The following is a 14,277-nucleotide window of genomic DNA, read 5'->3' as shown; positions in this document are numbered from 1 at the left end:
GGCTATGGGCCGTTCCTGAAACACAGACAGCAAAAGTTGGGAAGGCGTGTTTCACCTGAGGACAAATTCTAAAAAGCTGTGTGAGTTCTTAGGAGCCAGCAGTGTTGTGATTTAGCAGCACTACTAAGCACATGCTTAGTAATATTAACTTAATACCAAAATCCTGTTGACTTTAATAAGGCTTACACATTTATTAAAGTGCTTAGCTAAATTAGGGCTTGAAATCTCAGGAGCTAATTCCATTCACCCCTAGTCTTGCTGATTAGCCTGGATGGGTGTGAGTAGTTTTATTGAATCTCCAGGGATTGCTAGCCACAGTAATCAGTTTGGCTATTATAACAGGACTAGTAGTAATTTCTATTATAACAGGACTGTAGTAATTTTGGGGATCTGAGCTGCAGTTTCTGAAGTGTATCTGAATGGACTTTGGTCTCCCCACGCTTGTGGGGTGATCTGATCTTCACTGTCTCTGGGAATAAAACTTTGGTCAATCAGTACTGAAAACAAAAATAAATTTGATTATTGTAAATGATTTTTGTCTGGTGATTGGAAGCCCAACTTGTTTTCTAGAGCAAATCTTATTGTAAGTTTGGGTGCATTTGGACAAAGCAGTGACAAAATTTTCATTTTGCATTCTGTAGAATGTTTCTTTACATGAATGAAAATGCCTCCCTCGAGTTGTTTTAGATGCTCTTTACTAGTACCTTACTTTGTCCTGGACCACTTAAATCTCCAGAAATCCCCAAATCTAAAGGGGATTTGTGCAGCAGAGCAGGAGGGAGAGAATTTTGTGATGGGGATGCTGTGAGACTGCAGCCCTACCTGTACATTGAAGTCTTCAAAGACGGTCTGAACCGCCCAACCCTCCTATCCCTGTTCGTTAGGTAGATAACACCAAAAACAGACTGAGGATTTTTATAGCATTAGCAATATTTTGTCATCCCTCAGTAGGGTGAGCCATGTGTGTTGTTGAGGTCAAACCGAGTGACTCGGAGCCGTTGTTGTTTGAACACTTGTTCAATACCATTTGTTGATGGTACAGTAGTGGCTGCCAGATCTGCTAATACACAGCTCCCTGTGTGTCCCGGTGCAGTGTGGAGCTGCTCACCCTGGCTGGACTTACAGGGGAAGAATGTAAGGGGGTGGCTAGCTGAGGGATTTGTAGAGGTTTTTTGCTCATTTGTTTTGCTATTTGCTTAATCCTTTAGAGGATCCTAGATTGATTCAATTTTGTTTTTGTTAAAAGATGCTTTTAGTAGGGTGCATGAGATGAAGAAGTCTCTTGCGATATTGGGATTTTACCTTGCTCAAACAAAAACAGTTAAAAATCCCCCTTTCCTTCTGTCCCCTGATCCTTCTCCTTGTTGCCTTTGAGGTCCCAGTCATGGTGACTGTAAATTTCTGTACCCAGTTTTTCTTTCTAGCAAATGTGTTCGTGGATGATGCAGTCACTTGAGCAAATATTTATCAGAAGCCCTCTCACCTCTTCTCCCTTTGAGCCTTTTGAATGCCTTACATTGAGGAATATTATGCAGGAGTTTATTTTTCCTGGCAGTAAATTATAGCGACCTGCATGAATGAATGGAATGGCAATAAGGATTATGTCATTTATTTAAATGTCTATTCCTTTCCTATAGAGAGGCAGAAAAGTAAATAGTGAGGTCAAGTTCTTCAAAAGCAACTGGCGACTTGGGGTGCTGGGTACCAATGTCTTACTCATGGCACCCAAGGGAGACCTGATTTTCCCTGGGGGAATATTCAGCATTTTCTGATACTTAGGCCCTCGGAGATGGGAAAGCAAATGTCCAGAAGTCACTTCTGCAAAGCACAGCTGGCGTTTTGGAGCTCAGCATGCTTCATCGTTTTATTCCCTTTTTGCATTTAGTTTGAGTGAAAGGGTGTAATTGTTAGTTTACTTTGAAAACACACACATGGGATTGTGCACCCCAAGATAACTAATACCGTGCATTGAATTTACTGAGAGTCTCTCAAGAGATGCTGCGCAGGGACTTTAACCTGAAAGGGGCATTGATGCTAGAGAGCTTGTCCACTTCTGTTGCTGAAAGCTTTCAATAATTGTGGAGGTTGGGCAAGAAATTGCTGAAGCAGTAAATTACAACAGGCCAGAAGGGGAAACTCTGACTGTTTTTTCTAGTTAAGACAGTTCTACAGAAGTTAATTTTCTGCCTTTTTTATTTTATTTTTTATTTTTTTTTCTTCATATGATTTTTCCATTCCCATAGGGTCGTGCAGAGTTATGGATGTTTGTTTAGAGGCTATTGCATATGTAGACCGCATCTTACAAACTTCAGGTCGTTAATTTTAGGCCAGGTTGTGTGTGGAAAACTGTCAGTTGAAAGCCTCTGCAATTGCTTTTCCTACATGGTTTAACTGATTCCAGAGTTGATTAAGTGTAAGTAATAGCAAATGGTATTAAACATGGTAATGTATTATATGAACACGAGCATCTGACTATATGGTGTAATGTAGAGAACCCTCTGATTATGTCACAGATTTGGGAGGTATCCCAGCAAAAATCGTGCCAAATAATGACACAATGCTAGTTAGGAATATCCAGTATTACTTGATGCCAATTACTTTCCAAACCTTGAACTCTTTCGACAGTTAAAAGCCTGGAGCCAGCAGGGCTGAGAAGTTTTTCAGCCCTAATGTTAGGTGTGAAGTATTCTCGTTTTTACCTTGTAATTACTTGCAAGAACTCTCTTAAAACAGTCAGCTCTGCTCAGATGGTCTCATTCAAATTTACAAACCTGGCAAAAGAGTCATACTGAATTTTTTACAATGGGAGTAGAAAATACTGCCGAATAAAGCAGCTCCTCTGTGTAACACCAAATACTTGTCTGCATTGACAGCGTGAGCAGGGAACAGTCCAGAGAAGTTGGACAGGATATTCTGTGCTGGACGATGTTATTCTTTAAAAGTTCAGGACACCTGCATGGGCTGCCTTCTCCTCGCCCCTCCTGCCCTAAGCAAGGACTGGAGCAGGCTGCAGGTTCTGCAGATGTGCTGATGGTACCAGTGGCGAACTGTGGCCATGCAAAACGCTGTTGGGAAGGAAGAGGAGTGGTCTCCAGCTATTCATTGGAGTACTACCCAGAGGCTTCAATTAATATCAGATATTTGTTGCCCAAGGCATTGTGCCAGTGCACAGTAATTACTTACAACCTAAATGCAGAGACTGGGGGGAAGGAAATGTCACTGTCCATTTTATAGATGAAAAACCAGCTGTGGAGCGCTGAAATTTCTAGCCTTGGGTCACACAGGAAGCTGGTGGCAGAACAAAAAAGAAAGCTAGTATTTGGATCCTCCTCCAACTCTTTAATTAAAAGAATTATTTCCTTTGTAAAGTTCAGCCCATCAGCTGGTTTTTACATGCAGCTCAAGTGCCTTTTTCTTTTTTTGTGTGTGCGTTTAATGGCAGGTAGAAGCTCACATTTTTATAGTAAGCTTGCTAATAGACTAACTCGGTTCTCATTAAACATATATAAAGTCATACAGTCTTAAGGGAGAATGATTGAAAACTATGTGGTTTGCACTTATGAGTCGTATTGTAGTGAATCCGGGTTGTAGGAAGCAACGTGGGAATGTAGCCACTGAGACTTGTACATAATTAGATCACTCTTGGATTGCAATTATCGCTAGAGTACTGTTTCAGCAGCGGCAGTTCTGTTTGAGCATGGAAGTAACTAATTGAATTTATATTTTAACAGCAAAAAAGGTTAGTCTTTAACACGCATGGTGCAGGTAGCCATTTCTGTCCTATTTAATGTCATCATCCAGGGAAACAAAAGATTGGTTTGGTTTCAGATGGAGTTCTGCACATTACCTCATTTACTGGGTCTTGCACGCAGCTGCCATGGCATGACACATCTCTCAAGAATGTGGAGTGAGGAGACTCTAATGTTTACTATAAAACCGAACATAAAGTGTCACAAATAATATATATATATATATAATATACATGATAATATATAAGATATACAATGTATATAATATACATACATACATACATACATATATATATATAAAGTCCTTTTGCAACCAGTTTAGCTGTACATTGAGTTTCTATTTCACCTGATAGCCATGCCTTCGGTTCATGTCACTCAGGAATGAGCTCCAGAGGTAGAATAGTACCATGCAGTTGTCCCTTAGCAGTAGTTCGTATTTTCTTATAAAAACATGGTAAGGATAAATTCTAGCCCAGGAAGCATTTTAAATGACTCTCAGCTTAAAGCTTGTGCCCTAGAAATTCTGCATATGAGTGGTTTTCCTGGTGGGTGTGCAGAAAAGCACTTGTATTCTGAACTCTTGGAGGTTTAGGGGGCTTAAGGGTGAATTTTACTCATGCTTTTTACAGCATGTTATTAAACAAACAAGATTTCATTAAAATGGAATCTTCTTTTTGATTTTGACACTTATTCACTGTTTGTATTTCCTTTAGTATAGGCATAAGAAAAACTTGGCTTGCATTTATTTCTAGTTAGTTTTTATTTCTGGGTTTTCCTATGCTCTCAGAGTCTCTAGCTGTGACCATGATATGGATACATATATATATATAAATATTATTTTTAAAGAAGTTTCCACTTTGTCATTCCTGAATTCATTCGTTTGGTTTTGCCAAGATGTTGTTTTGTCAAAATTCAGAATTAGTTTGCCTTAACCACAGAACATTAATTTCCAGAGATTGTTTTTAGGATTCAGGTTACATCTGGAAAAGACACTGACACCAGCTAGATACCTGCACTGTGCGTTGCATCACTTGGTGCCTGTCAGGAGTTAAATGCAGGTATTGCTACCAAGCCTCAGCTTGTGTTTCTAGCAGATGGGGCTGTAGTTGTTGACGATCCTAGCACAGACAAGCTTCGGCTTGACATCCTCACCCAGGTGCCTGCGGCCCAGGACATGACGAGACAGGGGCTGCAAGCGTGAAGGCATCCACGCCGATGCTTGCCCTTAGGTGTTTGGTTAGGCCGAGAGGGAAGAAGATTTTGTTTCATGTACTGATAAGCCTGAGTGTGGACTTTACACCTGGCACTAGGCTTTTGGCAAGGTGCGCGTAGCTGAGACGAAATTACGCAAATTGTTCAGTGCTGGAGGCTGTGAGGTTCGCTCCCGAAAACAAAGGCCGCAGTGTGATGGTTCAGCTGAGGGAAAAGGCAAGCTCGCGCCTCCCCCCGCCCGCCTTCCTTAATAAGGCAAAAATACTCCCAAACCCTAGTTTTATAGCGCTAAAGCTTCTGATTTCATTGGAGTAGTCTGGCTAAATTACATTTTATGGACAAATACTGGTGTCATTACTTCATCTGCTGGGTGAGCACTGCATTTGTCATGTTTGGAGCGCTTCCTGCGGAGCCTGCTGTGGGAGGACTGGTCTCCCTGTCCCACTTTCTGTCTTATTGCAGCCCCAAGGCAGGTATTTCTCTTCCTTTTGATGAATGATGAACAGGATATTGTTTCAGCCCTGCTATTATCATTTTTAATCATGCCTCCTAATTCATGCAGCATCACACTCGTGGAAATACAAGTAGGAATTCGCAGGGGCTGCCTGAAGATGCTAGGCAGACTTGTGTTGTTCAACGTGCAGTTGGCACGTGTCGAAAGCCACATCTGTGCGTGCAGATAATCCCACTGCCACTCACCACCGGTGAGATGAATTTTAACTGGGATGCTCGCCCTAGGGGGTGAGTGTTTCCAGGGACACTCACCCCCAAGGTTGGGTTTGGGGGATTAAACTAAGGGTAAAAGAGGTGTAGCAGTGGTGGAAGTGGATGGAGATGGCACTGAACTGTAGATTGAAGTGATAGTTATCAAGAGTTGTGTATGGCTGCAGTGAGGCTGGGGACAACGGGACTGGAAAAATGCTACAGTGACGAGGTGCGGGGGCTCTTCCCAGAGTTTCACAGTGCAGGAGAGAAAAGACCTTGAAGAAAAAGTACTGGAGGGAGATAGATGAGAGTGTGAGACACCTGGGAGTACCAAAGGGTGCACAAATCAGTGAAATGTGGAATTCTGTGGCTGTTACAGAAAAGGTTGTCCTGACAGCCTGCATGCGGGTGTCCTCTCCTCTCGCTGCTGTGCAAACCGCTGTGCCACTTGAAATCCAGAGGTGGCTGGATTTTATAGCTTTTCTGGATTTTGAGTCATTAGGTCATCTTTGGGTTACTCGTGCTCCCATGGTGCAGCTTTAACAGCAATTGCTGCATTTAAACGTAAAAATGAAGTAAAATATAATGCAAATATAATTTAAAAGCCACATTAAAAATCATAGTTTGCTAAGCACTTTTGAATATTGAACTGCTCTGTAAATATAAAATATTATGATTATTTTTTCAGGTTGCTATTTAAAAGGTTGCATGAATGTGTTAAAAAAAATTTGACTGTTTGTGTTCATGGAAGAAAAAATACTAATACCATCAGAGTTTGATCTAAATGAAGAACTCAATACAACTTTATAGTAGTTGGAATAGAATTGTTTTTTGCCATTTTTACCATTTTTGCCATTCTTGTGGTGGGACATTCGTCCATGTGATGGTAAAATCCCTTGTGATGTCCTTGTGATAATTTCAAATCTGTACCTCAATATAGTGAGTGTGCTGCAGGGAAAAAAAAGTTTACATAATCTTTTTCGTTTTTACTTTAAAGGCAGAACTGCTTGCAGGAAAGGAAATTTGGAGGATGAAAAAATATGCAGTCAAGTCACAATAACAGCAGCAAAAGTCACTCCTGCTGCATGCTTTATGGCATCAGTGAGTGCACTGATGAGTTAAACCCACTGCAGCTGGGAGAGGGCATCATCTCTGTAGGAGAGATGCTATTTGCCAGGCATATGGTAAACCTTTGGCAGAGCCTGCTGGGGAGCCCAGAGCAGCCATGCTGAACCCCAGAGTTGTCTCTGTGGTTGTGGTGGACCATCTGAGTGCTGGGGGAGCTGTGCACAGTACGAAGGATATCTCCACACATAAAAATTAATGCAATCTCTGGAAATGGCCAGAGCAATAAAATTTTACCACTTGTCTGTGAGAAAGTTACAAATAGTTTTTCATTTTCTCTTGTGATCTCTTTTAGGGCACATTGGAAAGAATTTCAATGAAAATTTCAGCTCCTCGTTGTTCCATTTCCCATGCTTTTCTCACACCAAAGTGAGGACTCTCCCCTCTTTGTTCAGACACGCATGAAGCTTTTGCTTATGCATGTGCTATGTGAGGGGTATTGAAAGGGAGCCCCAGGATTAGCACTGTACAGTTTTCTGCTGTGACTTTTTTTGTCCCACAGTTTTGGTGAAACTCATGCTGTGTCAGCCTGACAACAAGGACAAACTGGTCCTAAAGCCCTTTTGATGGTTTCATATTTTACAACAAGATCGTTCATGTCATCTGCCTTAGCCCTCGTCTTGCTGGGGATTCCTCTGTCTCATTTAACTCCCCCCCATATATGTGTGAGCTGAAGGGATAGTTTTTAGCTAGTCCTGATTGTGATTTTTCTACTGTTTCCACCGACATCAAGCTTTGTGCTGAGCCAAATCAATCTTGCTGCAGCTTTTTTTTTTTTTTTCCTCCCGGCTTGCTGCCATATGAGAAAAGGTGTGCAGATGAACCGATGCTGTAAAGGTGTTATGCAGAGATGAATTTTAGCTAAAATGCACATAGGACAGCAAGTGAAAGCTACGCTGTAGAGCTATCCAAAGAGACAGATGGGAGAACGTCAGCGGGAGCTTTGCCTGCTGGAAAAACACTGCCATTACTTCCAGTTGGAGGTGAAGGTGGTAAAGCCAAGGACAAAGAGTTTGAAAATACATGATTTGTTTCTGCAAAGATTTAAAAAGGCACTGCCTTCTACTCGACTGCTCTTGGTTAGAAGGAGGGTTTAGGTAGCACAGGAGGTTGGATGGGATGGTAAACGCTTTGCTAACGGTAGGAAGATGCCTGCTTGTGGTGCCTGTGACAAAATGTTAGCCTTTAGGATGCAAGTTGTTTAATAATGACTGTTAAAATGTTTAATTTAATGAGAAAATATTGTTCAGTGACAGCAGGGAATATACGGGGCCTGATCCCTAGGTATCTTACTTCAGGCTGATTTCTGATTCTGGTCCCTGATGGACGTTTGGGCCCTGTAATTAGCACTGACGAAGTGTGTGACACAGTTGTGGAAAGAACTTTATATAAAGGCACCTAAATTAGAGCAGAGAGGGAGAATAGAAAGTGGTTGAGGGGGTTAGCCCCATCACTAGCCCCATGGCCAGGTCCCTGTGCTGCTCTGGGCCTAGCTGGGTTGACGTGTGAGGGCCAGGAGCTCCAGCTGCAGTGACACCCCTTGGAGCTCTTGGCTCTGAGGCTGCTTCTTTGAGTAGCGTTGGCCTGATAGGAAATGCTACACAGGGAGACTCCTGCTGCACAGGAATGCTGGATAGCACAAATGCTTGTTGGCTAGTACCTATTGGTGAAAGATGCCAAAATTTGTAAGGCATGATTTCATCAGCACTGGTAATGCTGGTCTGATCCACAGGCTGTTCTGCTCGTCTGTCTGAAGGGCTCCTGCTCTTTGTCAAGTGCTCTTGCCAGGGATGGTCTTTATCTCTTAATGACAGTGATCTGTTACTCCTTGTAGCCTTAAAGCATCTTCTGGTTTTGCAGAGAGCTTGTGAAGAGAGCATTGTCCCTGACACACTGTGGATGATACCTTGGTGTGTATAAATTACCGCTGGGGTGGTGATTTGAGGGGTGTGTATGTATGTTCATATAAATGGAACATGACAGTTCAGCAGCACTTCTGAATTGGCTATAAACAACACGCCGCGCTTCATATTATGCAGAAGGGAAACCAAACTGACGTGCATCTGGTAGAAGCTACTCAGCTCCTGGCTCACATACACGCCGTGTATGACATTCATTAGTAGAGGCATTTTGCCTACACCTGCTCGGTTTTTTCTGATCTTCTGCAAGAGCAGCCAGCGCCCAACCTTACTCCTCCGCACCGCTGAGCAAATAGTGGAGGTAGCAGTGTTTTCCTTCCAGCCCTTCATAGAGCACAGGCCCCCATAAGCAATTGCTTATTGCTGGAGAAGGGAAGTGAAGGTTTGGCTTGGCCTGTGTGTAGAAAACTACCCCGAAGGAGGAAATTCCTGTGGGGACTCTGACATCTGTTTGGTTAGACCCCTCCTATGCCACTCCACCTAGAGGTATGGAAAGCAAGTGTCGTTCAAAGGCAGGTCCTTCACATGAACTTGGATAATGCTGGATTTATAGGGAAACTTGTTTTGCAGTTCCTCAGGCCTTGGCTGCTTCTGGAACTCTCCTCAAAGGCGCTCTGTAATTCAGAGAGCAATAGTTAATCCAGGCTCCAAGTGTTGGTGAACTGAGGCCGGATTAGCAGCTTGTGTAGGAGGAGTCTTTCCTGAAGGACAGTGATGCTCATGCCTCTCCTTCCAAACCAGTTCCTTGTCTGTCAGGCAGAAGAGGACAGAAACATGAATGGTCTCTGCTCACTGAATGGTGAGAGATTCATAAGAATCTATCTTTTTTAATGGTTGCTATTTAACCCAGATTGGTAGTGATCACAGACAGGCGTTACTGTGCTCAGCCCAATGGCTTTACTATGTGCCCTCACCTGATAGTAGGTATCCACACCTCCAAAAAAAAAATCATCAGAGCCAGCAGTAACAGTTTGCATGTGTACAGTCTCACCAGGGATGCCAAAAATTGAATGAGCATAGGGATGAGTGACTTGTGCAGGTAGAGAGAATTGTTCCCTCAAACTGTGGCTGAAGGTTGCCTTCTGGCACCTCCCATGTTAGGTACATGGCTCAGTGGGAGCACTGGGAGACATCTGCCTACAGGGTGAAAATGAAACTTGGGAGAAATATTTCAGTCCAAATGTATGGTAGAAAAGCCTGTGATGAAAAGGCTGAAGAGTCAGTCCTGCGAGTTTGGGAAGCCAAAGCCATGGCAAGTGCATGTGATTGCAGTCTAGCATAAAAGACTATAGGATGATTTTTGACATGCATCATTTAAAGGATAATTGACATTTTCCAAAGCAATAGATGTTGCATGATGGCTGGATATGCAGAACCTCTACCAAAGGCTATTGATCCACAGTGGTTACTGACGCCACAGTGGTCAGTGATGCCACACTTGGAGGCATCCTTGGAGGGAGCTCTGACAGTGTCAGCTGTCATGACTCCTTAGCTTTCAGTAACATTTCAAAATTGATATTAAAGGCTCTGGAGAATGTGTCTGTCCAATGAAAAATTGTGGAAAAGAATCGGATTACTTTTTCTTTTATTTTCCCATTTTAATGGAGGGTCTCTCCATTGTCCCCAGAACTCTTGCATTTGCTATTCAGCTTTTATTTCCTTAGCTTGCACTTGAATCACACATTTGCAAGGAGAGGAAACAGGCACATTCAAAAGAAGAAAATAAGAGTAGTTTTCATTTTTTTGAAATGAATCAATTGCCTTATCCAAAGCCTCCAAAGCCCATTGAATTCCATGTGAGTTATTCCCCTGACTTCAATGGGCTTTGGTTCTGGCTTTTAGCTCCCATGAAAGGTCCTGAACTGTCTGTCCTGGGGTGACAGGGAGGCTTGGATAGACAATTACCAGAGCTCTTCTCAGCCCTTGGCACAGCCAGGTTGCTAAGGAGACTTGGCCTCTGGATAGGACCCGGAGTTCACCCCTTCCGGGGTTATTGTCTCCTCTCCCTGCCAGCGCACTCCAGTAGCGGCAGTGGCAATTTTTCAGTCACAATACGCTCCCCTTCAGCCTCTGGCAGCCACAAGTCCTGTCCTACATCTTCCTTCAGCTGGCACGCTCGACAGGCAGCCTCTCTTCCCTCTGTGTTTCCATCCCTGTACCCCTCTGCCCTAGGACTGGGGTGGTGGGATCTGGCCTTCCATTTGCTGTTGGCTGTGAAATTCTTTTGGCCCCTTTCACTGTCTTCCCTCCCCTGGCATCTTCATCTCATGCGTCTGCATCGTGCCGTTCCTGTCTCTCACCTCCTTGATTTCCCTCTGTGTTGGCTGCAGTTGGTCAGCAAAACAATTGGGGAAGATGAAACCAACCATCAAAGATGAGGAGCTTCTGTAGGAACCACCTCTCTTGGGGCTTTAGAGATGGATCTTTAAACATTTTCAGGACCTCCTTGGGAAGTGTGTGGGCTTCAGGAGTCACATCAAGGGTGGCTCTTCCATCCTCTTCTTCCACCATTGGTGGCAGGATGAGCTCCTTCCCACCCATCTCCACGTGTCCTACAGGGCTTGCAGATTCCTCTGCAGCTCCCTCCATTGTGAGCGTTTCTAAGAAACTTGGTATTTTCCTGCTTTCTTGGATTCTTTGTAGCTTCCTTTCCTGGAGGAAGGTATTCTGAAGTTTTGCCATTAACAGCCTAAACAGCAGTTTCTTCTGAGTCATTGAGCAGTTCTCTTTGTCAGTCGTCTTTTCTGATAGCAAGTCTGTTTGCCTATAGATAAGCAAGCAGAATTACCAAAGCAATTCTGAGCAGAAATGCTCAAGTCCTGGATACTTTTATGGTGGTGTAAAATTTAGTTAGATATTTGTAGCCTTGAATATGATATTCCTCCCATGAACAATCAGTTCCACTCTGCCTTTTGTAGATAATTGACTCCTCAAATGGAGCTGTCCTTTTTTTTGTCGTCAAACTGCAAACTGGAGAAAGCAAACTGGTGTCTGCTTGTTAAAGTGGGATCCAGAATCGAGCATGCTTTCTGTCTAAAAGTCTTATAAAGTTACTCTTTGGGAAGAATGCTAACAAAAATGAAATATAATGTGTTGAGATGTATGCATAATTATTAGTTTGGTTCACTTTCAGGTCAATATACAGAAAATATACTTCACTTTTAAACATTTCAGTTGAACCAGAAAAGACTGTTTAAGCAAGCAGAGCATATCTATGAAAAATCTTGTAATCTGTTTGTAGTTCACTAAGTAACTAATATTTATGGTAGTAAAATTATTATCTACTACTTTTTATGGTCTTTGTGATGTAGTGTTCATTGTGCTTGAAAACAGCTAATCTATGGGGCAATTTTCCGTGTTATAGCTTATGCTGTTGACTTATTTTTGAAATGTGTTGTGTTAGCAGTGAAAGTAGAACGCTAAATTTTGAGCGGTCAGATAGCAAATATTTATTTCTTGAGGTTCGGATTCAATTCAACAGCAATGAGTGAAGGGGAATATTGAGATCAATAGAGTGATAGAGTTGCAAGCTTGGTTGTCAACTTGTTTCATATCAAAAAATTATCTGAGTGAAATGACTAGAGACGTATGTAGTCACTGTAGTTTCATGATGATCCTAATTATGATCATTGTATTATTTAAGGCAAGTGATAAAATCAGTGTTACTGGCTTTTAAGATATTTTTAGGCAACGTTAACTCTTTGTTTAGTATGTAATAAAAAGGAAAACGCTGCTTCCATCCAATATTAGTGTAGCCAGTTGTTTGAGTGGTGATAGCTGCTTACAAATGTAAGGGTTGTATTTTAAATGTGAAATAGTGGTGTGAGATTTATGGATATGGTTTGTGACAGTACCTATACTTAAACAGAGTCCTTAAATGTGTATGGTTTGCTGAGAAATAGCGAAGACAGGATAACATTCTGAAATGACTTGCCATGAAATGGTTCTGTACAGAATTATCATTGGTCGTTTGTAATTAGTGGAAGTTTGTCCATATTTTATTATTTTCCCTGATGCTGATGGCCTTTCTTGGGGTCCTTGGACTTCAGGTTTGTCATGAAACCCCACTGAGTTTGCATCATGATGTTACGGTCTTTTGTGCTTGCTTGTGTGCATGCAGGAATACTCCCTTCTGCTGAAGTGGGGGAGTTGAGCAATCAGTAATCAATGCTCTACATGTTGGAGGGTAACTAAAGCTCATTTTTTAACTTTTTTTTTTTAAATTCTTACCCTCAGAAGAAATTTCACAAGTGTTTTACCTGTATGTGCACCCACTCTCTTTAGACTTCAAGGAATTTGGGACAAGAATGCAAGAACTTTCCTTTTACTTCTTTGCTTGACCTTTTATTTTTTTTGGTAGAGGAAACGTTTGACAGTCATCAATAAAAGATTAAATCATTGATGGCTATCGGGATAAACTAAACACATTTCGTGTGTTGATGCTGGCATAGTAGGAACTTTTCCAAGATGTTTCGGGCCTCATTCTCTGGTTTGTTTAAGGGCAGCAAGTAAGGTCACAAAGGAAATCAAACCCTGATGTGGAGAAATGAAACATGAGGCCTACTGACTTCTAAAAAACATTTTAAATAACATTCTCTAAGGTTTCATTTTATACTGAAGGCAGCTGTAATAAGTTTTGGAAGATGGTGTAAGGTTTCTATTAAAGAGAGATTTTGCTTGCTGTTTTTGTACCCAAATGAAGGAGCGAGGGAGGTGAAATTAGAGCTTATTTAGCATAAGGTGAGAAACTTTAAAAAGGTTTCTCCAGAACTGTAAAATAGCAATTTATATGTTCTACTGTAATTTACAAATTAAAAAAAAAAGGTTAAATCATTCCTAGATCTTTTGAAAATGACATGCATAGCCATGGAATAATTTAATAAATGCAATACAAATGCACTTTTGCCACAAGTAAAATAAGACTGCTGCTTTGTAGTATGCTGCCAGCGTAGCCTCGGTGAATAAATTCCCAGTAGATGTTTGCTGCATGCCAAATATATTGGACTGTATGAAAGATCCCATTGTTCCAAGGGCATCATTATTTGCTATTACACTCGCAATGTTTGCTTGTGAAACAGTTTATTGGAAACTAGTATGTTTAAGGAGTGCTTGATTTGAAATTCAGTTGATTTGGCTCTTAACGTCAAAGCTTTTCCAGTGTACAGCCTCTAAAAATAAATATTTAGATTCACTCTCTTTTTTTTTCCTGATCTTCGAAAGAATTCCTGGAGCAGGAGAGAAGCTCAGGCAGTGATGGGCAATGGGCTCTTCACTTTAGATTCATAGGTTGAATGTGTACATAGGTCATTATTAACTTTTTATTCTTGTAAAAGGAAAAGGCAGAGTTAAGTTTTCATGAAGAGGGAGTTCCCACTTAGATGATGGAAAGCCACATCTTTCTGAAGGTTTTTTTGGGGGGCCAGTGGTGTTGTCCATACTGCTCACTGGATAATAAAAAGATTTGGTAATTAGTGCTGTCATTTGGAGGGCTTTTCCTTATGTGATGGTCAAATGAAAAGTCCTTCTGCTTTGCCCACTTGCCTTGTCCAGAAAAAAGGCTGCTGGTG

General features: G+C 41.8%; 1 protein-coding gene across 2 annotated transcripts in view; it reads left to right on the top strand.

Moving 5' to 3' along the window:
• Positions 1 to 14,277, top strand: part of FGFR2 (fibroblast growth factor receptor 2) — a gene marked incomplete at both ends in the record, with an annotated part of 75,280 nt that overhangs the window by 30,054 nt on the left and 30,949 nt on the right. The window lies entirely within an intron of this gene.

This window comes from Netta rufina, assembly GCF_964035555.1.
Source record: "Netta rufina genome assembly, chromosome: 7".
Taxonomy (NCBI): Eukaryota; Metazoa; Chordata; class Aves; order Anseriformes; family Anatidae; genus Netta; species Netta rufina.
Note: the sequence above shows the minus strand (reverse complement) of the source record. Positions and strands in the feature narration are given on the sequence as shown.